At 35.6% G+C, this 26,358-nt stretch overlaps 4 long non-coding RNA genes across 8 annotated transcripts; 2 read left to right on the plus strand and 2 right to left on the minus strand.

Annotated features, from left to right (window-relative positions):
• The first annotated feature begins 222 nt into the window (after positions 1-222).
• Positions 223-3,193, plus strand: LOC128013411 (uncharacterized). The gene is made up of 6 exons (XR_008183306.1): positions 223-305; positions 718-808; positions 1,692-1,821; positions 1,940-2,024; positions 2,585-2,712; positions 2,810-3,193. It is a non-coding gene; the product is annotated as an uncharacterized LOC128013411 (long non-coding RNA).
• A 3,387-nt stretch (positions 3,194-6,580) lies between these two features.
• LOC128013428 (uncharacterized) lies at positions 6,581-9,067 on the minus strand. 2 transcript variants are annotated; one of them, XR_008183310.1, is made up of 3 exons: positions 8,523-9,067; positions 7,766-7,856; positions 6,581-6,660 (listed from the first exon to the last, which is right to left on the minus strand). It is a non-coding gene; the product is annotated as an uncharacterized LOC128013428 (long non-coding RNA). The 2 variants fall into 2 exon arrangements; XR_008183311.1 differs by lacking the exon at positions 8,523-9,067 and adding an exon at positions 8,277-8,379.
• Positions 9,068-14,293: 5,226 nt separating this feature from the next.
• LOC128013175 (uncharacterized) lies at positions 14,294-14,774 on the minus strand. The gene is made up of 2 exons (XR_008183259.1): positions 14,557-14,774; positions 14,294-14,416 (listed from the first exon to the last, which is right to left on the minus strand). It is a non-coding gene; the product is annotated as an uncharacterized LOC128013175 (long non-coding RNA).
• Positions 14,775-17,272: 2,498 nt separating this feature from the next.
• Positions 17,273-24,531, plus strand: LOC128013680 (uncharacterized). Of its 4 annotated transcripts, XR_008183373.1 has the most exons (11): positions 17,273-17,560; positions 17,812-17,842; positions 17,940-18,088; positions 18,188-18,238; positions 18,397-18,539; positions 18,639-18,679; positions 18,936-19,106; positions 19,250-19,375; positions 21,321-21,521; positions 21,983-22,063; positions 23,345-24,531. It is a non-coding gene; the product is annotated as an uncharacterized LOC128013680 (long non-coding RNA). The 4 variants fall into 4 exon arrangements; XR_008183374.1 differs by having other exon boundaries at positions 18,188-18,539; positions 21,321-21,532; XR_008183372.1 differs by having other exon boundaries at positions 18,188-18,539.
• Positions 24,532-26,358: the final 1,827 nt, after the last annotated feature.

Genomic DNA, 26,358 nt, shown 5'->3' on the forward strand with positions numbered 1-26,358 from the left:
TCGCGATACTTTCCATCAGTTTGCAAGAGCCGCAGGTTGGGTGAGTTATACAGTCTATGGTGAGTAGTGGTAAATATGCTCTTTTAATGCCTGTCCTAAAACGTATTCTGTCTTCTTTATTAATCAGATGAGCGCCTTATGTTTACTCTCTGTATTACATCGGTCATCCGAGGCTGTCTTTGAGTTTCATTGTGTTTAACTAAATGAACACTGCTGCTAACTGGTTAAACTCTATCGGTCACGTGACGTGACGTGACGTGCCACAGACCTGGGATCCGTTTTATATTAATTTCAGGTTCAAAGATGTAAGTTGTATTTGTAGTAAAATCATGGTAACCATGACACCTACAAAAGTAGGTAAAACCCAGTAAACAAGACAATTACCATGTTTTTTTTTTTTTTTTTTTTTTTACCACAGTAACTGTAGCTTTACTGTAGTATAGTAATGGCACATTAATCACCAAATTAACTATAGTTGTACCACTGTAATGGTAGTGTTTTAATGTGCTTTTATATGACTTATTTCACAGTAATCACATTTACTGTACCATGCTTGTAATACCTTTTTAATGTAAAAAAAAAAAAAAAAAAACATTTTTCCCATCTTGCAGTTCAATTCATATTTGTTTATATCTTAAATATTTTGCTCACAGATCACTATTAACATTCTGTATATAATTCTGTTTTATTTTCTTTCCCCTTGTATTAATCTTTTAGCTGAAAAGACGTAAAGTAAGCAGTCACCCCAGTGGTGTTTGTGGAGAGGTATTCCTTCAGAAATGGAGAAGACAGAAAGCTGCAGAGGCAGGTTGGTCTGTGATAGTTTGTCCCTTTTATCAAACATTCCTGTTGTTATCATTTGCACAGCATTTTGTTGTTTCTTAAACTGTTGTACGGTCCAAATACCCACACTTGCCATCTTTGCACATTTCCTTTATTTGGCCCAAGTGAGCATGAAGATCACAATGTGTGTCGATCTTAACATGACAAAGTTCGTTTCAACTTTGTATTTTAAAAGAAACTTCTAAATGTCTTTTCAATAGTCCCTAATAATACATTTTAATGCGCTTTTCTAGAACCCAAAGCGCTAAAATTAGCGCCCTATTAACCCTATTAAAGATGACAATTTATTTTGTGGTGCTTCTAATTAAGTGATAAAAAGAAGTTACAAATGATGTACAAAATAAATATACTTTTCTGTGCACCAAGAAAACATGCAACACTTTGTTTTACTACTAAATTAGTCTCAATTTCTAATTATTATAATTAATATTTCACAAACATTGGAAAGTTGCGTGACCTCTTGTTAAACCCCTGCAAAAAGTCTCACATTAATTCCAAAACATGATGCATGATGGGATACACTAAGCGTTGTATAGCGCTCCGGAGCAGTATTGGAGAGGTTTAGTGTGTGTTAAGGACACCGTGCTTTGGCATTATTAAGACCGGGGACAGTCTCATAGTCACGTACACACACTCTCAAGTGAATAAGACCTCAAGTGTGGGTATCTGGAAAGGGGAAAAGTCTTTAAAATGATCCCTAAATACAGTCCCACATCAAAGTCTTAATAATTCACTAATGCTTTCATGGTCTAAAAAATAATGTATGTAAGTAATGTATAAGTTAAAGTATATAGTAATGTATAAGTTGCATGTAATGAAATAATATTTCCTTTCTTTCTGTCTTACAGGATTGTTTGCAGATAATGCTGTTCTTCTTTTTCAGAAGTTTTTGGGGAGCCAACCCTCACAAACCTTCCTAAAAACTAAAAGAGCTATTACTGAGTCTCAGCGACTCTTGCCACGATCAGCTCTTCCCAGGTACATTTGTTTACTCATCAAATGCTCTGGTCTGAATCTTACTTTAAATTAACTTAATTATATGTTTAATGAGAAATATTGCTCATTGCACACAGAGTAAGATTATCTTGTTTCACAGAAGAGAAGGAAGACCAAGGAAATGATTTGCTCAGGATGAGAAATGAAGATGGTCATCTTGTGCTCAAGCAAACAGAAGTCCTCTGGTATGTGTGTGTTGAAGCAATGCTGTGTTACAGGACTTTATGATGATCTCTCACAGGACTGGTCATGTCAGCCGTAATTATTCTTTCCAATGTTTTTATATTTATTTTATTTTATTTGATACAGCTATAATAATTATAGCATGTTAGCAAAGTTTGACTGGAACATTTTTAATCTAAAGTTTTAAAAAAAACACCACCTGTTATTCTTAAAAGCATACAAGTGTCATAAAAGTGGTTTAATTGATATAAACACCAATTGACATTATCTCACTGTTTTGTGAATGTTGTGTTATAAATTGTGAATTGATAGTTGATTGGTTTGAGCAAAGCCTTACACTGCACAGACTAAAACACATTTGTGAGAGAAGTCATTAGCTCTGGAGAAAGACTCTAGAGGAAGAAAACACATTTACTGCAACAAAAGATGAATTCTAGAGTCTCTGAGAAGTACACATGCTAATGGAGTCTCATGGGCAAGTCCTTTGCCTCTGTAACTTTTTCTAAATTCTTGCATAATGAAATTGTTTATTGCAGTATTTTAACAATTTTACTTTGTACAGATGATCTCATCAACCAAATGAGGGGTTTTGACCAAGTGATGCTCTTGAAAGGAGTGAAAGAAGAGGATGTGGTAAATTGTCTTCAGAGAAAAAGCTTCTCAAAAGATCTTAAAACAGCTTGAAGAATGGTAAGTGTACAGTACTACAAGGGTCATAGTTACTCATAAGATGAGCTCTATGTCCAGTAAACAACTTCATCTGGATTGTTTGTTTCACTTTGACCAGGTCTGGGATCTTAGGACTGGGAGATCTCACTTGCACCCAGTTAACCTCCATAGAGAACATTTATCAGAAGCGCTGTCTGGGTAGGGCAAGAAACATCATCAAGGATGCCTCTCACCCTAACCATGGACTTTTCACCCTCCTTCCATCCGGCAGGCGTTACAGGAGCCTACGCTCTCGAACTAGTACCTGCTCTTTTACTGCACTGGTCACAGTACTTTACATACATGTATTGCACTACTCATATTTTGCACAGACTGCACATGGTTAAATCCATTACACTATAAACTGTCTAAAGCTGTTACTGTACAAGCACAGTAAACTATTTCTACAATAAATATAATTGCACTACTATTATTTTGCATATAATAAAAAAGTTAAACTATACTTTTGCACACTCATTCAACTGTATTTATTACCACTGTTCTCAAGTTCCTGCTATTCATAATGTATATATAATTCTTCTTTGCTCTGTTCATAATGTACATACAATCCCTACATTAAATTCATATTTATATTCTGTATATACTCTGATCAATATTGTATATAGCAACTCCACTGTAAATTCTGTATATCATAGCTTTACTTACTCTGCACTTTTATGTATATAAAACACTATATTCTTGCACTTCTGGTTAGATGCTAACTGCATTTCATTAGCTCTGTACTTGTACTCTGCATAATGACAATAAAGTTGAATCTAATCTAATCTAATCTAATCTTCTGGCTGAGAACAAGCTACACCACATCAGTGTTGGATATCAACCACAAACTGTTTCCAGACACGACAGAAGATCACGATGAAACCAGTTTAGATGTGATGATGGGAATCATTATTTTCTGAAACAGTATCCAATGTCTTATATGTATCACATGATCTGTATCACAGTTGACTGAATGGGACTGTGACTTATAAGGACATTTCATCACTCATCTGTATTTTTGATGATGAATAATTATTTTCCTTGAATCTTATTTGTCTTGATGCTACTTTATCATCTTTATAGTCTATGCTTCAATAAAATGAATATGATGAATATTGTGTTCTGAAGATTCTTGGTAAATACATCATTTTACTAGGTAGGCTCATATGTGTTTATTTTAGACTTGGAAAAACTACATAATCATTATTGGGATTATTTTTTACTTAAGACATAAAAATATTTGATCAGATTAATGACATCTGGGACATCAGTACACCAGAAAGTTATTATTGTTTATATTTAGTAACAAATGCCAATTGTTTTGTGAAAGAAAGGGAGTTACGAGATTAATTATTTTGCATTACAAGATGGTGCCATGGGCTTTATAGTTACAAACACTTGAGGGATAACTGAGAATGTAGCAGGAGTGATCAACGTGGATCTTGTACTGCATTAAAACCAAGAGCACACACATTACCGATGTCCAGCACATGAGGAGCAAGAGACAGGGGTGAGAGGACATTTTTACACTGATTTTTGCTAATTAGTTATTAGTAATATATATATATATATATATATATATATATATATATATATATATAAATATATATATGAATGAATTTGTCCTTGTGTAATAGTGAAGTATCACAATGTGTATACATTGTCCTTGATTACTGCTTAACAGTGGGGAATAGATAATGGCATGTTGTTGCAGGTTCATCCATTATATTTATTGATGTTTACTTCAAAAATCAAATAAATAATCTATTATTTTTATTATCAAAACATTTCTTTATAATTTTTCCATGTTTCATCAGATGGCCTCACAATGTCCTGTCAAAAGGTATAATAGCAATGATGTAAGAATTAGAAAACAGAGGACTGTGAAAACTGTCAGATATAAATGTGACTCAGCTCAGTTTGTTGTCCATGATGAGGAGAATACATATATGACCCCCAGGGGCCCAGTAGCACCCCCCGGAAGAGCCAAAAACTGTACATTTCAAAAGGCTGTAAATCAGAGTCCAATTAACATATCAAAGCGAAAATCAGCATGATTACTACTTATGCTATGCTGATAAAATAATGTTGGGCACAGTTTTCAGAAATGAATGGAAAGGTGGCATAAAGGCATTTTACATATTGCATACTCTAAAATACTAAATTTCACCATGCCTCTCAAATATATCATAGTGGTTTACACAGTGAACATATTTATATGTCTAGTTTACCATTCAATATATTATTTATTTCATTTCGTTAATAAAACTTTTTAAACTACATTAACCATAAGCCTCCATCGTTCTATCTATGGAAAGGGAATACTAGGCGCTGTTTTTTGTAGTTCATTGAAGTTATTCTTAGGGTTAGTGTTAGGATCTCGGTAAAAAGGTGATTTTTCTCAACATAGAAACACCCAATGTTGACTTAATATATTTACTAATGTGATAATAGCAGCAAAACATACTTTTGTAACATGATCCGCTGTTTAATATGGGTTAAAAGATAATCCAACCACAGACAGTCCTGCGATGACAAGGGACATTCACAGCCAATGACATCAAAGCTGAGCAGCGTCATCACACTTCCTTAACCATTTATTGTCATTCATGAACGCTGTTTTCCGTTTTTCGGCTAAAGGGATAGATTGGTTAACAATAAATTAAATTTGCCACCTATTAGATAGTGTTTTATTAACGTCAACACCTTCTTCCAACAATAATGCAAATACAGAAATTATTGTTATTCAGCTTGACAACAATTTGGCAATATCGATGTGTACATGTGTGTGTACAACACGTGATGTGAACTGCACAGTCACAGTTGTATCTTATCTAACCAATAGATTCATTTCATTCAATTTAAAAGATAAATTTTTTCCTGACCAAAGACAAGAGCATTTACTAATAAAAAGTAAAGAGTGAAATTATTAAGTTATTAAATTATTTAAATTTGTTTCTGTGATTTGCCTTGCTTTACCAATTAATCTCTAGGAATAAAAACTGAAATAAAGCATAATGAACATACATAATTTTGTAAGAGTTTTCCAGTATTTATAGATATGTAAAACTCATTTAAAGACAAAGTGCGCATATTACTGCACTGTCACCAAGCTCGTTTTAAAGAATAAAACTATGAAGAAAAAAAAGGCAGTTATGTTGTAAACGTTAACATTTTTCAGTGTGCAAATTCTTTTATTAAAAAAACAAAACATTATAAATATGGTATATATCTTTCAGAGAACACCGTAAAACTATACATTTTCTTAAAAGATTCTATTGACCAAAAAGTGATACAACACTTAATGTTTCAAACTCACAAAATAACATCATGAAGACATGCATGTCAAGTGTGCAATATCATCTATAAAATTCAATCAGCAGAGCATCACGTAAACACTGATTGTCCGAACAATGGAAGAAAGATAAAGTGTTCAGGAAAACAAACACCTGCTACATAAAAATGCAGAAATATAACTTTAACAATAACATCATTCACTTCATGACTGGAACTAGGGGATTGCTGTGCATGAATATGTCCTTTACTAAAACTCCTGATGAGAACTGAAGCTTTTTTATGATAAAAGCACCAGAAGTAAAGTTTACTGTATGAAGCTTGACAAAGAGAACACAATGCTTTATCAATATTATAAATGCTATTTTTTAACTATTGTTGTCATCACTGGTTCTGTATACAGTACAGTATATGGGTTGCTGGAAGGTCACAATGTATTCATTATAAGGTTAATTAAAACAAAGTTACATCTTCTGCAGAAATCAAACCACTGCAAAGTCTTGAGTCACTGATCCAGGAACCATTTCTCTGTGTGTGTGTGTGTGTGTGTGTGTGTGGGTGGGTGGGGGGGGGGGGGAGTTAAAGAGGTGAGTCCTTGTGCATGACGGAGAACTACAGTGTTATCTGGAAACAATCCTGTAAGACAGAAAGGATAGAAATATTATGTAATTAAATGCAACATTACTGTGTTTTTTTTAGACCATGAAAGCATAATCTGCAAAGATGCTGTATAATTAAATGTTAAATGCATCCATTATTAAAAGCAAGTCATTAATAGCAATATCTAGTCATGGAGATCACGTATAGTGGGAACATGAACTGATGGGGCTTATTTGAAGTAATTTAATGAGAAGCCAATGAACAATATAAACTTTCTGACTGTGTGGGGCAACTGATTTTCCAATATTGTGATAGTGTCAGATTAGATTGTCCAGGGGCTTGTACAATATCATACAAGTGTTAAATTGAATTAGTGAATTATTAAGACTTTGACGTGTGACTGTATTTAGGGATCATTTTAAAGACTTTTCCCCTTTCCAGTTACCCACACTTGAGGTCTTATTCACTTGAGAGTGTGTGTACGTGACTATGAGACTGTCCCCGGTCTTAATAATGCCAAAGCACGGTGTCCTTAACACACACTAAACCTCTCCAATACTGCTCCGGAGCGCTATACAACGCTTAGTGTATCCCATCATGCATCATGTTTTGGAATTAATGTGAGACTTTTTGCAGGGGTTTAACAAGAGGTCACGCAACTTTCCAATGTTTGTGAAATATTAATTATAATAATTAGAAATTGAGACTAATTTAGTAGTAAAACAAAGTGTTGCATGTTTCTTGGTGCACAGAAAAGTATATTTATTTTGTACATCATTTGTAACTTCTTTTTATCACTTAATTAGAAGCACCACAAAATAAATTGTCATCTTTAATAGGGTTAATAGGGCGCTAATTTTAGCGCTTTGGGTTCTAGAAAAGCGCATTAAAATGTATTATTAGGGACTATTGAAAAGACATTTAGAAGTTTCTTTTAAAATACAAAGTTGAAACGAACTTTGTCATGTTAAGATCGACACACATTGTGATCTTCATGCTCACTTGGGCCAAATAAAGGAAATGTGCAAAGATGGCAAGTGTGGGTATTTGGACCGTACAACAGTTTAAGAAACAACAAAATGCTGTGCAAATGATAACAACAGGAATGTTTGATAAAAGGGACAAACTATCACAGACCAACCTGCCTCTGCAGCTTTCTGTCTTCTCCATTTCTGAAGGAATACCTCTCCACAAACACCACTGGGGTGACTGCTTACTTTACGTCTTTTCAGCTAAAAGATTAATACAAGGGGAAAGAAAATAAAACAGAATTATATACAGAATGTTAATAGTGATCTGTGAGCAAAATATTTAAGATATAAACAAATATGAATTGAACTGCAAGATGGGAAAAATGTTTTTTTTTTTTTTTTTTTTTTTTTTACATTAAAAAGGTATTACAAGCATGGTACAGTAAATGTGATTACTGTGAAATAAGTCATATAAAAGCACATTAAAACACTACCATTACAGTGGTACAACTATAGTTAATTTGGTGATTAATGTGCTATTACTATACTACAGTAAAGCTACAGTTACTGTGGTAAAAAAACAAAACAAAAAAAAAAACATGGTAAATGTCTTGTTTACTGGGTTTTACCTACTTTTGTAGGTGTCATGGTTACCATGATTTTACTACAAATACAACTTACATCTTTGAACCTGAAATGAATATAAAACGGATCCCAGGTCTGTGGCACGTCACGTCACGTCACGTGACCGATAGAGTTTAACCAGTTAGCAGCTGTGTTCATTTAGATAAACTCAATGAAACTCAAAGACAGCCTCGGATGACCAATGTAATACAGAGAGTAAACATAAGGCGCTCATCTGATTAATAAAGAAGACAGAATACGTTTTAGGACAGGCATTAAAAGAGCATATTTACTACTACTCACCATAGACTGTATAACTCACCCAACCTGCGGCTCTTGCAAACTGATGGAAAGTATCGCGATGTGTGCTGAATGAGACTTCTTGAACGTGATTTCAAAGCGATAAACATCTCATGTCAGTGACGCTAGAGGCGCTTGACCACGCTTCAGTTTTTGACGCTTTGGGGTTGACGCACAGCGCGTGATGCGCGTAGTGGGAGGGGCGGCGCTGTTTATTAATTATGTATTATTATTATTTAGGTCTTTCTGTGTTGATTTGCTGTTTATTAATATTTTTAAAACTATAACGCTAAATCTATCAACATTTATTTAGATGTTATCATGTATTCATTCATTTCTTTATTTTAATTATATTATTTCGGTCTTATTACAGGTGAAATATTACAGTAAGCCAGAACACGGGCCGAGCGGGGCTCATTCTAAACCCATTAGCGGACATTCATATCACAGAATCTGACAGCGATCAGAGGCTCATCAGCGACATCATTTTTAAGAAGCCTTTACAATAGCCTTAATAAAAACTTTTAACTTTAGAGTCTAAAGTAAAAAAAAAAAAAAAAAAAAAAAATCTGTAGGCCTATCGCTAATAAATAATTTATTTATTTTTAGATATCTCTTGTTCTTTTTATTTAAACTAAATTGTTTCTTAATATGAAAATGTGTTACAGTTATGTGTCAAGGACTTGATATTGAATTCTGTAATTAAAAAAAATTAAATCTAGGCCTATGAAAAAAATAAAAATCAATGAAAAAGTAAAAAAAGAACCATTGCGTATTTTACAGCTAAAAAAGTTTTAATGTGTTTTTGTCACCAGCAATACAGTATGTTGCTCAGTTTTGTACAGTAAGTTAAGCTCCGATTTTTTTTCAAGTTTCAGTGAGTTTTTTCTGTTGTCCTGTGAAAAATTAAATAATAATAATAATAATTAATCAGAAAATATTGTGCTGATGCACGAAAGATGCCTCCATTTGAAATGCATTAGTTTAAAAAAAACGTGCTGCAATCATGAAAATAAGGAAATAAACGTGTGCCTGCCACGAATAAATAGATTAAATTACGTGACAAAATCACGAACTGCCGTGAGACTGGGTTTCCGTGTGTGGACCACGGAAGATGAGTGTCATTGACTTGCGTTAGAGTTATCCGTGATCTCAGCACAGACTCACTCCGTGCTCGTATCACAGATTTTAGTTAGGCTAACAGAATCAAAGTGAATCTGTATGATGGCAGGACAATGCAATAGTTACAATAACAGTCAGGTTGGTCATGGTATTTGGTGTTGAAAAAAATAAATACTTCAAATGTTGCGTTTCCAGATGAGATAGCACGTCCATTGAGTGAGGTCTGTACTCCATCACTGAAACGATCCGTGTGTGGACCACGGAAGATGAGTGTCATTGACTTGCGTTAGAGTTATCCGTGATCTAAGCACAGACTCACTCCGTGCTCCTATCACAGATTTTAGTTCTGACTATAGCCAAAATGTGTGTAAAACGCCATCAAACTGGATTTTATGATGACAAGACGAGAAAAAATGCCAAGTTAATTACATGCCATTGCAACAGTGTCGACGAAAAGCTTGTAAGTTCCTAAACAAGTGAGTGAGGTCAGGTTGTGGAGGTCACACGGGACTTTTGTAACTGAAACAAACGTAATTTTTATGATGACAGGACAATGCAATAACTACAACAGCTGTCTGGTTAATGTCATTATGGCATTTGATATTGGAAAATAAACAAATACTTCAAATGTTGCGTTTCCAAATGAGAAAGCACGTCCGTTCAGCGAGTTCTGTACTCCGTCATTGAAACGGGTTTCCGTGTGTGGATCACGGGAGGTCAGTGTCATTGACTTGCGTTGGAGAAATATCCGTGGCCGGGTCACGGAATTTGGGGCAATTCCGTGATGGCTTCACGGATTTTGAGTTAAGGACCCGTGGACATTTCACGGAATTCTGTGAGACCAGGTTGGATTCTGGAGACTGGTCTGAGTTTCAGTAGTCATGTCAAAGCAGTAACTAAATCAGCATACTATCTTCTCAAAAACATTGCAAGAATTAGAGGTTTTGTTTCCAGCCAAGACTTGGAGAAACTTGTTCATGCCTTTATCACCAGCAGGGTGGACTATTGTAATGGGCTCCTCACCGGCCTTCCCAAAAAGACCATTAGACAGCTGCAGCTCATGCAGAACGCTGCTGCCAGGATTCTGACTAGAACCAGGATATCTGAGCATATCACACCAGTCCTCAGGTCCTTACACTGGATTCCAGTTACATTTCGGATTGATTTTAAAGTACTTTTACTCGTATATTAGTCACTAAATGACCTAGGACCGAAATATATTGCAGATACGCTCACTAAATATATACCTAACAGAGCACTCAGATCACTAGGATCGAGTCAGTTAGAAATACCAAGGGTTCACACAAAACAAGGGGAGTCCGCCTTTAGTTACTATGCTGCCCGCAGTTGGAATCAGCTTCCAGAAGAGATCAGATGTGCTAAAACACTAGTCACATTAAAATCTAGACTTAAAACTCACCTGTTTAGCTGTGCATTTTTGAATGAGCACTGTGCACTGTTTTTTTATGTAAAATCATTTTCTAACTGTTTTTAAATTAATTTTAGTTAGATTTTTTTCGTCATTTTAAAAGTTTTAAAATTGCTTGTCTTTATTTTTGTTTTTATTTTTCTTCATGATTATTTTACTTTATTTTATGTAAAGCACTTTGAATTACCATTGTGTACGAAATGTGCTATATAAATAAACTTGCCTTGCCTTGCCTTGCCTAGTAAAAGTAGACATTTAAAATACATTTTGTCCAGTGTTCTTTCATTTTGGGTCCTCATACATTGAGTGACAGAACACTACTCTTTGTCATATATTTACATATTTGGTATTGCTGGATTCAGCACAACGCCACCTTTTCAACAATCCATCATATGTGTTTCTATGATAATCCCAGGCAAAGCAAGCACAAAGTAAATGAAAACATTCTGCATAGATATTACATTTGTGCATGTCCGCTTATTTTAGATATGTGTTTACATGTCTCTATTTATTTCATACATCAGTATATTCACATCCAGTCTTTTCTAGTAGTTAAATCAACTTCCTGACTACAAACATGTCAAGTTTCAAAGCTCTCAGAGCTTGTGTGATTGATCTGCATTAGTTTATATGCCTTAACTCCCATACGGACAGGCTATATTTTAGTCCTTTATTGGTTTTGGGGTGTATAACAATATCTGTTAATTTAACAATCTTAGCTGTAAAATATTTTTAGCCAAGAATCCATTTCATATATGAGACCTTAGAGGTGAGGAAAAACATTGTTGGCTTTAGTTCTACCTCCGGTAGGCGTATCTCAAAAACTAAAGCACTTTTTGACCATTTGTCACTAGCCTATAAGGAAACATTAAAAAGCATTTAAAGAAAAGGAAATAATCCATGTCATGGGACCTTTAATGGCGAATAGTATTTTTGTAGTGTCCATACCTGGCCAGTGTTCACCTGAACAGCTGACAGTGATTGGCCTGTGTAGAGTGAAAGTCTGTGTGGTGAATTAACGGCAGTTCAAATACCAGATCATGACACTCACCGATACATGCACACAAAAATTAAATGGTTCAACTATTATATTAATACTCAATAAACATGCTAATATATACACAGAGAAAGACACACATGCACAGACATTAGGGGTTGCTCCGACAAATTGTTAAGTCAACTAGTCGACTTCAATGGTCTGCCATGACGCTTTAAGCTTGACTAGTCGGCAGTCCTACAGAGGGCGCAAATCTTTGAAGGATTTCCACATTTACGCTGCATGTTTTAAACCTGAAAAAGCCTGGTTTATTTCAGTTTTATCTTTGAACTATTGTACCTGTTTGTGCAAAATGGTTATTATATATTACAATACAGTGTTACAGTCAACAATGAAAACATTACATCTTATTGATTGATTGATTGATTGATTGTGGCAAGTCCTGTGAAAAGTTTGCCACTGGCCGTACCGCACCAGTAGAAAATGTCTTTAGCATTAAGCCCTGTTAATATGATCAAAATCAGTGTCTTAGAACTTGTACACAGATCTGTAGAACACATAGGTTACATAATGATATGTTCAAGTTAAAAACTTTAAATATGTGCTTGAAAAGAAAACAGGATGACTTTGAATAGCATAACTGTAAAATTGTGAGGAAGAGCTGAGCAGGTCTTGCACATGTATTTCCTGGTCTGAGAGTGACTTCCTGCTTAAACAGGAAATAATGGATACCAAAAAAAGGTATAAATATATATGTATGTGTAAGGAGAGTGTATGTGTGTGAGAGTAGAAATGTATGTATGTGAAAGGAGAATGTAAGTGTGTGAAAGCAAGTATATATGTATGTGTAAGGAGAGTGTATATGTGTGAGAGTAGAAATGTATGTATGTGAAAGGAGAATGTAAGTGTGTGTGTGTGAGAGTAGAAATGTATGTATGTGAAAGGAGAATGTATGTGTATGAGAGTAGAAATGTATGTATGTGAATGGAGAATGTATGTGTGTGAGAGTAGAAATGTTATGTTTGTGAATGGAGAATGTATCTGTGTGAGAGTAGAAATGTATGTATGTAAATGGAGAATGTATGTGTATGAGAGTAGAAATGTATGTATGTGAATGGATAATGTATGTGTGAGAGTAGAAATGCATGTATGTGAATGGAGAATGTATGTGTGTGAGAGTATAAATGTTATGTACGTGAATGGAGAATGTATCTGTGTGAGAGTAGAAATGTATGTATGTAAATGGAGAATGTATGTGTGTGAGAGTAGAAATGTATGTATGTGAATGGATAATGTATGTTTGAGAGTAGAAATGCATATGTGAATGGAGAATGTATGTGTGTGAGAGTGCCAGAATGATTTATGGCTTGTATGGCCCCCCATAGAAATCAGTTTGGAGAAGATCAACAGCAGTTCAAACTTTGAAAAGACAATACAGAAAAGCCAAACCGATTTATTCTCAAACCTTATAACCAATAACTTAAAAAAACACTTGTACTCTTTTTGCCACTGTTGAGTGACTGACAAACCCCCTGAGTCAGATTCCCAGTGAAATGCTCTCAGACAGCAAATGCAATGAGTTTGCTTCCTTCTTTTCTTAGAAGATCATCAGGAAGGCAATTGGCACACCCTCAAGCAATGCAGAGGTCAGACAGATTTGGCCACAATATCAAATAGATACTTTGTCTACTTTTGAAGCAACTGATAGCAAAACTTTGGAAGTAATAGAGCAGCACCTAAAATCGTGAACCTGCTATCTTGATACACTTCCCACATCTTTTTTCAAAAGTGTGCTTAACTGTTTAGAAGCAGATCTTTTAGAAGTTGTGAATGCCCCACTTCTTTCTGGGACATTTCTTAATTAGAAAGTGAGTGCTGGAGACGATTGCATACAGATTTATCTGATCCATTCCTGAATAATATGTTCATGATCATAGTGGATGCTTATTCCAAATGGTTAGAAGTTTTTCGCTTGTCACAAATTACCTCTCAAGCTACAATTACAAGACTGAAGAGATTGTTTTCAGCATATGGATTACCTGAACAAATAGTGACAGACAATGCAGCTACTTTTACTTCTGATGAATTTCAAAGATTTGTGAAGCAGAATGGCATTTTGCATACTACTGCTGCACCCAGACACCCAGCAACAAATGGGTTGGCTGAGAGATACGTCCAAACATTTAAGGTGGGCATGAAACAAACGGAGGAATGAACAAATGTGCATTGATGATAAAATATCTTTATTTGTGTTGTGCTATAGTACCACCCCAAATTGTACCACAGGTAAGTCACCGTCTGACCTATGTCCTATTTCTGAAGAGACATATTCGCACCAGGTTGGATTTCCTAAAACCAAACATTCATGAAGCTGTTTGCAGGAAACAATACTTGCAGAAAAATCTGCATGATTATCAGGCACGGGAAAGATCTTTTGCTATGGATGATTCTGTTTTATTTCAGAGTACAGAGGGAGGAGATCCAGTTACCTGGAGTGGTTGTGCAGCAGACTGGGCCTGTATCTTATAAGGTGTGTGATCCATCATCGTCCACGGTTTATAGACGATATGGTGATCAACTGAGACACGCCATTCATCCTCTGAGACTTATTATGAACAACTGAGGTCAAACAGTTCTGTAGAGACTCAAAAGCCTGAAGATGAGACATCTGAAACAAGCAGTGCAGATTTGAGGTTAGCTGAATCACCAACAGCTGTATGTGAGTCTGTGTTACCAGTTGAACCACTTGAATCCCGGCTTGCAAGCCCAGTGGGTAGTGATGGCCGATTCGTGAACGAATCGTTCAATTTAACCGGTTCTTCTTAGTGAACCGGTTGAACCAGTTCACCAAATCGAACTGAATCGTTTGAAACGGTTCACGTCTCCAATAAGCATAAATCCACAAATTACTTAAGCTGTTAACTTTTTTAACGTGACTGACACTCCCTCTGAGTCAGAATAAACCAATATCCCGGGGTAATCCATTTACTCAAACAGTACACTGACTGAAATGCTGTGAAGACCGAACTGAAGATGAACACCGAGCCGAGCCAGATAATGAACAAATACGCCCACTGCTGGAGCAGTTCTCGTTCTCGAGTCAAGAACAGGTTGCTTCGGTTTTCGGATCACCAGTACACTCAACCGAGAATCGTTTCTGTCGGACGCGTCCGATTTGAGAACCGATGAGCTGATTCTTGTTCTCGAGTCAAGAACCGGTTGCTTCGGTTTTCGGATCACCAGTACACTCAACCGAGAATCGTTTCTGTCGGACGCGTCCGAATTGAGAACCGATGAACTGATGATATTGCGCATGCGTGTAATTTTGTAAGTATTTTGTTAAACATCGGAAAGTGTGATAAAATAACTATATTTTATTTTGATTTTTTTTATTATTATTTTTTTTAGATTAATGTTTCCAATCTGTATATTGTATATAATGTATAGGCCAAATGGGTTTTCAGGGAATTTGGACAATAATTAAGACTCTAAAGACTCTTATGTTTAATAGGAATAAGGGATGATTTATGAGATATCTGTACTGTATTTATAGTTAATGATGACATTCACAAATAGAGTTTGTAGTAAACAGAACATGAATACGAGTAGAGCAGCTGATGACACTGAACTGCAGCACGTGCCGGTTAGAGCGATTCTCGAGTCAAGAACCGGTTGCATCGGTTTTTGGATCATCAGTACACTCAACCGAGAATCGTTTCTGTCGGACGCGTCCGAATTGAGAACCGATGAACTGATGATACTGCGCATGCGCGATTCAGCGTGAAGCCAACTGACTCACAGCATGTCTGAACCGAAGGGATTCTTTTGGTGATTGATTCTGATTCTGTACTAGTAATATTATGAGCGCGGGTATTTCGAGGGCTTGGATGAAGGGCAATCTGGCGAAACGTAAGTTCATTTAATAACAAATACATAGCAATGGATTATGTTTAGTAAGTGGATCATGGTTTCTGCGCTGATGACACCTAATTTATTTACTTTATATCTTGAAGACTTAAATTCTCATATGCACATTATTGCTGTTACTGTATTTAGGTGTTGTTGCAAAACTCAAACGTAAACTTTTCATGATTATGAGGTTTTAACTGACTAAAGTTATGATTACTGACTTTATATATTTGAATGTTTGATAGACGTGACGCCATTACGTCATCGCCAATGACGTCATTACGTCGAGCGTGAAATAACCGATGAACCGGTTTTTTCAACCGGTTTATTGAATCGAACCGTCCGAAAGAACCGGTTCGCGGAAAAAAATCGAACTTCCCATTACTACCAGTGGGTCTGTGACATTCTAAATGGACTATTAGTATGTAGTATGGTGACCCATATTCAGAATTTGTGCTCTGCATTTATCCCATCCAAAGTGCACACACACACACACACAGTGTGAACACACACCTGGAGCAGTGGGCAGCCATTTATGCTGCGGTGCATGGGGAGCAGTTGGGGTTTCGATGCCTTGCTCAAGGGCACTGATTGAGAGTCCGACTCTCTAACCATTAGGCCATGACTTCCCTTAAATTATTAATTATTATAAAATTATTAAATTACCACAATGATTTAGAGACCAAGTAGGAATTCATTCATGTATGGTGTTATGCTGTGTTAATGTTAAAGGGGGAGGTGATGTGGTGTATTGGGATCATGTGTATTTGTAATTACGTGGTTGATGTCTGGCATCTTATTGGTTCCCGACTTTTGGGAACAAGTATTTAAGTCATGTGATGTGTTGATGTGATGACGTATGTGTTTATCTGAGTAAAGTATGTTGATGACATTTGCTGGTGTTTTGTCTCGTTAATACATAACAAACATCCTTCACGAATACATATGTCTTGACGTTTTTGTTCTATAACCTAATGTATACAAACATCAGACGTCAATTTTATTCATGAAGAATGTCGTAATGGTACACTGCCGTATGTAAACATAATCAGACATAATATTTGTTCGTGAGGATAATGCATTGCTACGTTGTGTGCGACATCAGTCTTATGTCATGATGTGTCATACTCCTTCAGTGCATGCCTTTTTTGCTTGTTTTGCTTAACTTTAGCTAAAGCCTCCAGTTGCTAGCGGTAATCCTGTTCATAGTTATTAACGATAGAAACGTAATATTTTATAGCCCATAATCAACAAACAGAACTAACAAATATTGCTATCAGTGTGACTGCATCATATAATAATTATTAATAATATCCCAGACAGCACATGTACGTCTGGCCGACGTCGGCCCAATATCGAAACGTCGGCCTCTATACCTAAAACATCTATAAAACATCGGCCTGGCGGAGGCCGATATCATTTGGTCAGTGCTCTGTTCTCCAGCTCATCAGTCGTCGGCCCTGAGTTGGTTCACGACCGCGGGCCGATGCCGCGCTTATCTGTGTGCGCGTGCCCAGTATTCGTCTCTTTTAGCCACCCAGAGAGAGAGAAGAGGATAATCCCAGCGACATCTGTGGCTCTGAGGTAACGTTACGATTTCACTTCAGCTCAATTAGACAAAAAATACTACTTTGTTAATTCTGTGACACTGAAAAGGTACTGCGTTTATACAGTCTATGGGCAGCTAAAGAGTCTGGCTCATTTTCAGCGATTTTTTAACATTAATGTTAACGCCTTAATGCGTTTTCAGAAGTTTCTCGGAGGGAAAATGTAAAAGCGGATTATTAAAGAGAAGTCCTGACTGCTTTTTCACCGTATTTTTCACTCTTTTACAGGCTTCCAGAAATAATCCGGTGAAATAATATGGTGAGCTATTGTTGCTGTTGCTTCTGAACTACAAAATGATTTTTAAATGTATTATTGAATGAGACTGTACATTATAAATGTAATGCTTTAACTCTAGATGTTTGTTTGTGTGAATGCTGTGTGTGCGGTGAGTCCTGCGCGAGCGGGGAGCAGAGTTGCCATGGAAACGGGGCGTCAACACAAAAACCGTTAACGTTACTGGCAAACAGTAATCTCCGTCTCTCGCTGCGGTTTACACTGTTTTAGGTAAGTTTAGTGTCTAAAATCACACAAATATTACATACAAATGTTCCTGACGCGTTTCTTACTTGTTATTGACATGTTTCAATTAAATTTATTTTATAGAAACGGTTTAGTGTCTTCGGAAAAGTCCGTTATCATTTTAGCAGTTTTCAGGTAACGTTAGGCTAACTCTATAGACTGAGCTCTTGTTGATGAAACTCTGGGCTTTTAATCAAATCTTCGATTTGATTAAAACAAAATGATTTTTAAATTAATTATTGAATGATTATTGAACGAGACTGTACATTATAAATGTAATGTTTTAACTCTAGATGTTTGTTTGTGTAAATGCTGTGTGTGCGGTGAGTTCTGCGCGAGTGGGGAGCAGAGTTGCCATGGAAACGGGGCGTCAACACAAAAACCGTTACTGGCAAACAGTAATCTCCTTCTCTCGCTGCGGTTTACACTGTTTTAGGTAAGTTTAGTCGCTAAAATCACACAAATATTACTTACAAATGTTCCTGACACGTTTCTTGCTTGTTATTGACATGTTTCAATTAAATTTATTTTATAGAAACGGTTTAGCGGTTCCGTTAGCATTTTAGCAGTTTTCAGGTAGGCTAACTCTATAGATTGAGCTCTTGTTGATGAAACTCTGGGCTTTTAATCAAATCTTCGTGTGTGTATGAGATATTTTGATGGCTCTGTGAATGTTTTGCTGGTGATTTGTCAGTATGTTATTGGAAAAGGCTGATTTACTGAATCGATGACGTCACTTACAGTGAGAGTGTAATCGGCTGATATCAAGTTCACATTAGTTTTGATATTTCATGATAAACAGATATTAATACAAATTGTTCTGTGATTACAGGAGGACAGAAAGAAACTCTACAGAACAGAAGTGAAGCTCCAAGATTTCAACATTTATGAAGGGAGATACTGACTTAGAAATACAGGTGAACTGAAGAAGCTCATGAAATACATGAATATGCCTTTTTCAGAATACATTTCACCAATTTTAAGAAGTCCCTGACATCATGACGTAAGTCACACTCAAGCTAAAACTAAAAATATAGATTGTGTTATTTTAAGATTATATTTTTAGTAGTAGAATATGTATATTACATATTATTATAATTGTTATATATTATTCTGTCTTTTATCTCCATTTCACCTCTACTCTAGCTTGTTTCCTTCTAATGAACCTGGAACTGCAGAGTAAATATTGTTGACTCTGTGTCAGATTGCTTGTTTTGTTCCTGGACTCTTCAGTGATGACGATCAGAGTCTGAGTGAACCTGCTGTCAGACAGTGAGTACCGTGGGGTTTCAGTCAGGGCCTTCAGTAAACAACTGTTAGATACCTGTACACATCTTACACATCTCTGTTACAGCTAACGCAGCCATATGTGTAAAGGTGCGGTCACACTAGCCTTTGAACGTGCAAAATTATTTTGGACGCCACTGCGAATATGGGCGGGAGCAAGATATAACGGTTTCCCCTCATCACAACATGGGTTAATCTGTGCTTTTACTGTGTCTTTGGCGATAGTGTCGAAAGCGTCTTATTATATTGCACTCTGTCTCTCTCTCTCTCTATAAATATACACACTAAACAATAAAAAAATATAGAACGTGTCCTCATTCAAATGTGCCATCTGTTCCTGTTTCCATTGACACTGCGAACCATGCAGCTTCTTTTTAAATTATCTTTTAAATATGTATTATATAAAATAGGATGCTGCACTACGGCTAAAATTAGCACTTCATTTTTTAATTTCTGTACAGAGAGCTCACGCAGTGACGTATTGATCATCTACTGGTCCCACGACTTCACGTGATGCGAATTCGCAGGTCAAAGTTCACCAAACTTGAACTTTCGAACGCAGCGAAATGCGAAAATTTTCGCATGAGCCTGGGTTTCCGGTCTGACGCATTCGCATGTGTATGAATGGAAGTCAGTGGAACGAAAAGTGCAGTGTGACCGCCCCTTAATGCACATATTATGCCCCACACAGGCTCTCAACAACAATGACGGGGCTGATCAACAACTTCAGCAGTAGGCTAGATTAGTGTGGGTTAAAGGGATAGTTCACCCCAAAATGAAAATTTGCTGTTAATTTACTTTCCCTCAGGTCTTCCAAGGTGTGGGTGACTTTTTGGTAACAATTTATAATAAAGTTCAGTTGTAAGTCACTTTTAAGTGAGTAGTTAATGATGAACTAATCATTTACAAAACATTCATAAGCGCCTAATAAGTGATATACTAATAATTTGTGTACTTTTTGTAAATTCATTTTAAAAGTCATTTACAAGTAATTAGATTAAGATTAACTAATTATTTACAAAACATGACTGTGTTCATAGAAATAAATGATGTTAATATTTTTATCTATGTTCTGTAGATTAAGTTATAAATAATTTACAAGTGACATGAATATACATTCACTAATGATTAAGTAATATGCTATGATTTACACATCTTTCATAAGCAATCTTAAAAAAAATAACATCATGAAAAAAATCAAACAGATCCTTAATGGTTAATAGTTAGTAGTTAATATATTATGAATCACTTATAAATCATTGAAATGTCAACATTGTACTATTATCTCACTGAACATTATAAATCATTTACAAAGCTTTCTGCACCCCCCAATCTAAGGTGTAAACTACTCATCAGTTGTAAATGTTTTACAAACTTTGTGGTTTCCAGTTGTGTGTGCGTGTATATATATATATACATACATAAACACATATATATATATATATATACACACACACACACACACACACCAACACACACAAAATCAACCAACCTGTAACCGGAAAGTTTACATTTACAACTGATGAGTAGTTTACACTTTAGATTGTGGGTGCAGAAAGCTTTGTAAGTTATTTATAACTTAATCTACAGAACATAGATAAAAATATTAACATCACTTATTAATCATTTATGAACACATAGTCATGTTTTGTAAATGTTTAGTTTACCATTAGCTAATTACTTTTATTACATGGCTCTGTGGGTACTTGATTCTGATTGGTCAGTTGTGACATTCCGATGCATGTATCCCTGGATAAAAACCTGTAAAATGTACTAACACAGGCTCATCCGGGTAACAGTAGTTGGTGCTGTACTCTTGCTTTAACTATTTTTTTTTATTGGTGGAAGCTGTGCATTTGTTTAGCTAATAAATTATAAAAACTGTGTACAACAGTTGTGTACAATTGTTTAATTATGTCATCCTGGTTAGGGTTGGCCTGATTGACGATGCCATCGTCCATCGCCGATGGCTGATAGACATCACGATGCTGCGCCGGCAAACAGCGTCATCAGCTCCAGTATCTCGCCCGTGCATCTGTTGTCATGCGACAAAGAAGTCACGTTCTATAGAGAGTTTCTACAGACAGTTGTGAACGTGCTGACAGCTGGTTGCCCAGGCTATGGATTAAAGGTAATACTGTTGTAAGTAGTGTTCATTTTCTCCTAAATACCGATCATTTCGCTTCATTAGACCTCAATGTATCACCAGTAGCCACCGGTATTGATTTGGTCTTGTATTATCAACTACATTATTATCAACTAGAGATCAACCGATAGTGGATTTTTCCAATACTGATAGCTAGTTTGGACCACACTGGCCGATACCGATTTATAGAGGGCGTGCTGTCATTGAATGTCAAAATTTGATTGGCTGATGATTCTGTCACTAATGCTTGTAACAAATCAGATGTGACTTCTTTCATCAAAAGGGTAGAACCATCTGTAGTGCTGGCCATAGACTTTTTGTAATGTAGGATATTCCAGGTCAACCTCAACTAAAATAATCACAAGCAATGTGTGAACATTACACAAATGTAAATGATAACTAAATAGTCTGTAAAAGCATTTTTCACACAATTTTGTTTTTTATAGGGCCAGCAGAGCCCTGCTCACCCTGACGGCCCACCGCTGCTGTCAGACAACATCTCAAAGATGCTATAAACTGCAGGACTAGTAAGTACAAACTTGAACATGCACAACTGTTTCATAAGTTTGGGAAGGTATGGTTTTTTTTGTGTTTTTGAAAGTCTTTTATGGCAACCACAGTTTAATATATGAAATGAAAACAGTTCACTACAATTTAAAATAAGTTTTCTATTTGAATATATTTAGAGAAGTCATTTATTCCTGTGATGGTAAAGCTGTATTTTCAGCATCATTACTCCTGTCTTCAGTGTCACATGATCTACAGAAATCATTCTTATATTCTGATTTGCTTCTGAAGAAACATTTCTGACTATTATCAGTGTTGAAAACCGCTGTGTTCCTTCATTTTTTCAGGATTCTTTGATGAATAAAGTTTTAAAACAGTACAGTGTTTGAAACAGAAATGTCTGTTTTAACTTTTGATAATTGATAAGACAGTGATAATAATTGAAAATGTTTATTGAGCAGCAAATCAGAATGATTTCTGAAGGATCATGTGACACTGTAGACTGGAGTAATAAAAATTAGCTTAGATCACAGAAATAAATTACATTTCACAATATATTCACGTAGAAACTGTTGTGTTAAATTGTAATATTTCACAATATTACAGTTGTTTTACTTGCTTTTGATCAAATAAAGGCAGCCTTGGTGAGCAGAAGAAATTTTTCTCCAAGATGTAAAAAAAAAAAATCGTACTGACCCCAAACTTTTTAACGGTAGTATAAATTATAAATTACAAATATAATGTTCCACCTACTGAAATGTATATTCCATTCTAAAGAGATGCCTGTTCCACAAATAATACATTTACAGGGATCACGTGAAACACTTCATCAATAAACTGATTTTTGAGAGCATTAGTGGCAGTGTGTCGATTTTTGTTTATTGATTGGTGAATTGGAAGTGGATGTGTGTTTATAACCTACTTGTGATTAAATCAGATATATATATATATATATAGCAAAATAAGCTCAAATTGAGGCAGCAGCATCTATGGTGCATGGCCTGTAGTGAGGTCACTAAATTCTAATACCAAGAATTTATCAAAGTCCACTAAAGGAAGTAAAACCTATTGGTATTTTACTTTGAAAATAGCCTTCCAAATAATATTTGGGGCTCGGACACACTTTTTTTTTTTTGTTGTTTAAATTAAATTAAAATACATAGTTTAGTATTCACACAACACATCTAATAACCATGCACTCCAGTTATATGTGATTAAATAAATAATATTTTGTCTGAAATAATATGAACAGCAGCAGCTATTCTAAACTTTCTCCTTTTTATTTCCTGTTTCTATCTCAGGATCGCCATCCCAAGGTTTCTAGAGATTACAGCAGCTCCAGACTGAATCCAAACTCACTTTTGAAGACTTCAGATGACACCAACGCTCACAAAGACTACAGACGACAACTGTACATGAACACACAAAACAATTATTATCCTTATTTTGCCTATAAGGGTAAATTTGATGATTTTCAAACTGCTTTATTGTAACGTCTCTTATATCTGTAAATGAACAATATTTACTCTCTGAGTTATGTGGACCTACATGTCCCCTTTTATTTGTAAGCATCACTTTAAAAATGTTGAAAGATAATGTTAATGTTAACTGAATACAAAACTAGACTTGTTTAGTAAGATTTTATCAGAAAATATTTTTGAACTTTTATCATGCAATTTAAAACATTTTAATTGCTTAATTAGGAAACACTTTAGAATAAGGTTCCATTAGTTAATGTTAGTTAATGTATTAATTAACATGAACAAACAATGAATAATACATTTATTACTGTATTTATTCATCTTCGTTAATGTTAGTTAATGAAAATACAGTTATTCATTGTTAGTTCATGGTAATTCACAGTGCATTAACTAATGTTAACAAGCACAACTTTTGATTTAAATAATGCATTAGTAAATGTTGAAATTAACATGAACTAAGACTTATAAATGCTGTAGAAGGATTGTTCTTGCTTAGTTCATGTTAACGAAAGTAGTTAACTAACATTAACTAATGGAACCTTATTCTAAAGTGTTACCCTTAATTATTGTTAACCTGGTTTTATTTTGTGTTTATGTAACTTTTTAAAAAGTTCTTGGCATAAAGTTTGCATGCGATGCTGACAGCACTGAACACATGACTTTTTATTATGAACTAGATGGTCTTCCCAGTGAGTCTCAGTCATCTCTGGCTTTTTAAACTGTAACCTTGAAACATGCATTTCCTGTAAACCTACTTTGAAATAAGTATTGTCAAAAGGTGCTATACTCATACAACATTTAACCATGCAAGTACTGTAGTAATGGTTATTTTTGTTTTTACTATGGTTTTACTGCAAAAGCTGTAGTAAAATCATGGTTAATGTTCAAAAGACTACAAATAATCCCGAATTATCCACTTTTGATCAAAGCATCTGGTAAATGTTATTGTATTTGTACATGTAATATGAAATAAATGAAAATATTAATAAAGTTGCGTCTGTTCTTGAGAGTGGTGTGTATTGTTTTATTATAAACCAGCGGCGGTAGCCGCGGGTGGTCCGTAACGATGAGCAAAACGCCGGTGAACCGCGTCTACGCAGAGCGGCCGGGATGTATCGTCCCAGCATCGGCCGGAGAGCATTTCCGATCAGAGGCCGACGTCGCCGAGACATCTTGCCTATTAGCAAACGCTCCCTGAGCGATATCGTCCCGATGGAATTTTGTAGGTCGGCTCGACATCGGCACAACGTATGTGTGCTGTCTGGGTATTAATAATGTTCATCGTCTGGCTGACTACGTCTTGTATTAATTTTTCAAAAAATCCTGTCATACCTGCACAAACTGACAGTCACCACTTATATGCTACTACTAAATATTGTAGAAACATAATTTTCTGTAAAGTTGCTTTGTAAGGATTTGTATTATAAAAACGCTATACAAATAAAACTTGAATATTTTCAGCACAGGAACCCATGAGTTTTTGCAAATGATCGGACTACAGAGAATAAAACTCAAATTCAGATAGGTTACCCTTGCGGTGTCCACAGTTTTGGAACTGTCTCCGTTTTACAGCACGTTCAAAACAACCCGCAAATACACTGGAAAAGCCCGACCAATTTAGCCAGCTGGCTATCATTTAATTGCGACTGTTTTCACCAGCAGAGGGCACTGAGAGATTATTACTTGGTTGCAACTTGCAAGTCGCCATGCAGTGTATCTCGCAAGTCGCTATGCAGTGTATAAAAAGACATGTAGGTTGAGGGATTGTTTTGCACACAATATAGTCCTAATAATCATACCTGAAACTCCGCGTCACAACTCCGAAGTCTGTGATATGAATGATTTAAAAGTGGCTTAGCCACGGGTGTGCATCTAAAAATAGATGCAGAAATATTTTTTTTTAGTCTCAATAAAAAATCTTTACTAAACTTGGGCTAATGTTGTTAACTTAGAAAAAAATATATATTTTTTTAAATCAACCCTTTCACGCATAAATTACAAATATTTTAACTGAACCCTTTATTGTTTCCATTCCGACGCGTCATGATTGTCACGTGCCACTAACAGTGTATCGGTATTCGTTTTATTTAATTTTTCTTTTTTTATTATTAAAATATATACACAAGCTTGCTTACCATGTCAACTATCTGATATTCCGATTCTTTGTTTAAAAACCTTTATAAATTATCTTGATCTATAACGAGATGAGCGCTGCAGTTCAGAGTCCTGTCAGCCGGATTTAACGTACAGCACTTGAATTCCCCAGTTTCTCCCCAAATACATGAAAGTAAGTGGCTGTTGAACTGGACGAAGAATAGAGTAAACTTTATTGTTCTGCTATGTCTGTCTGATATATTAATAAAACACATCGGCAAATTACATTTGATTAGATAGTTTTTGCTGCTTCCATAGACATCAGTGTGTATTTTACAAACTACCAAGGTATTGTTTTACTAGTGATTATGTATATTTAAATGTATGAAACCTAAAATAAACATTATGTGGTTGAAAACACTGCATATTAATTGTGATATATGACAAGCGCTGAGCGCGTCCGTCTCTGGCTCAGTGCCAGGCAACGCGCGAAAGCTGTTTGAATCTGGCAGTTCTGTGATGCCACTGAACATTCTAAATCAAACTCTCAGGGGCACAGAAATAAGAAACCAATATATGGTGCAATAATGCTTAAAAGATAATTTACATTTTTAATCAGGGGCGTAGCCATCTTTTCAGAAGTGAGGGGGACAGAAATTATATATATATATATATATATATATATATATATATATATATATATATATAACATTTCTGCAGGCCCGTCGTCAAGGGGGGGG

The sequence above is a fragment of the Carassius gibelio genome, chromosome B24 (assembly GCF_023724105.1).
Source record: "Carassius gibelio isolate Cgi1373 ecotype wild population from Czech Republic chromosome B24, carGib1.2-hapl.c, whole genome shotgun sequence".
Lineage (NCBI taxonomy): Eukaryota > Metazoa > Chordata > Actinopteri > Cypriniformes > Cyprinidae > Carassius > Carassius gibelio.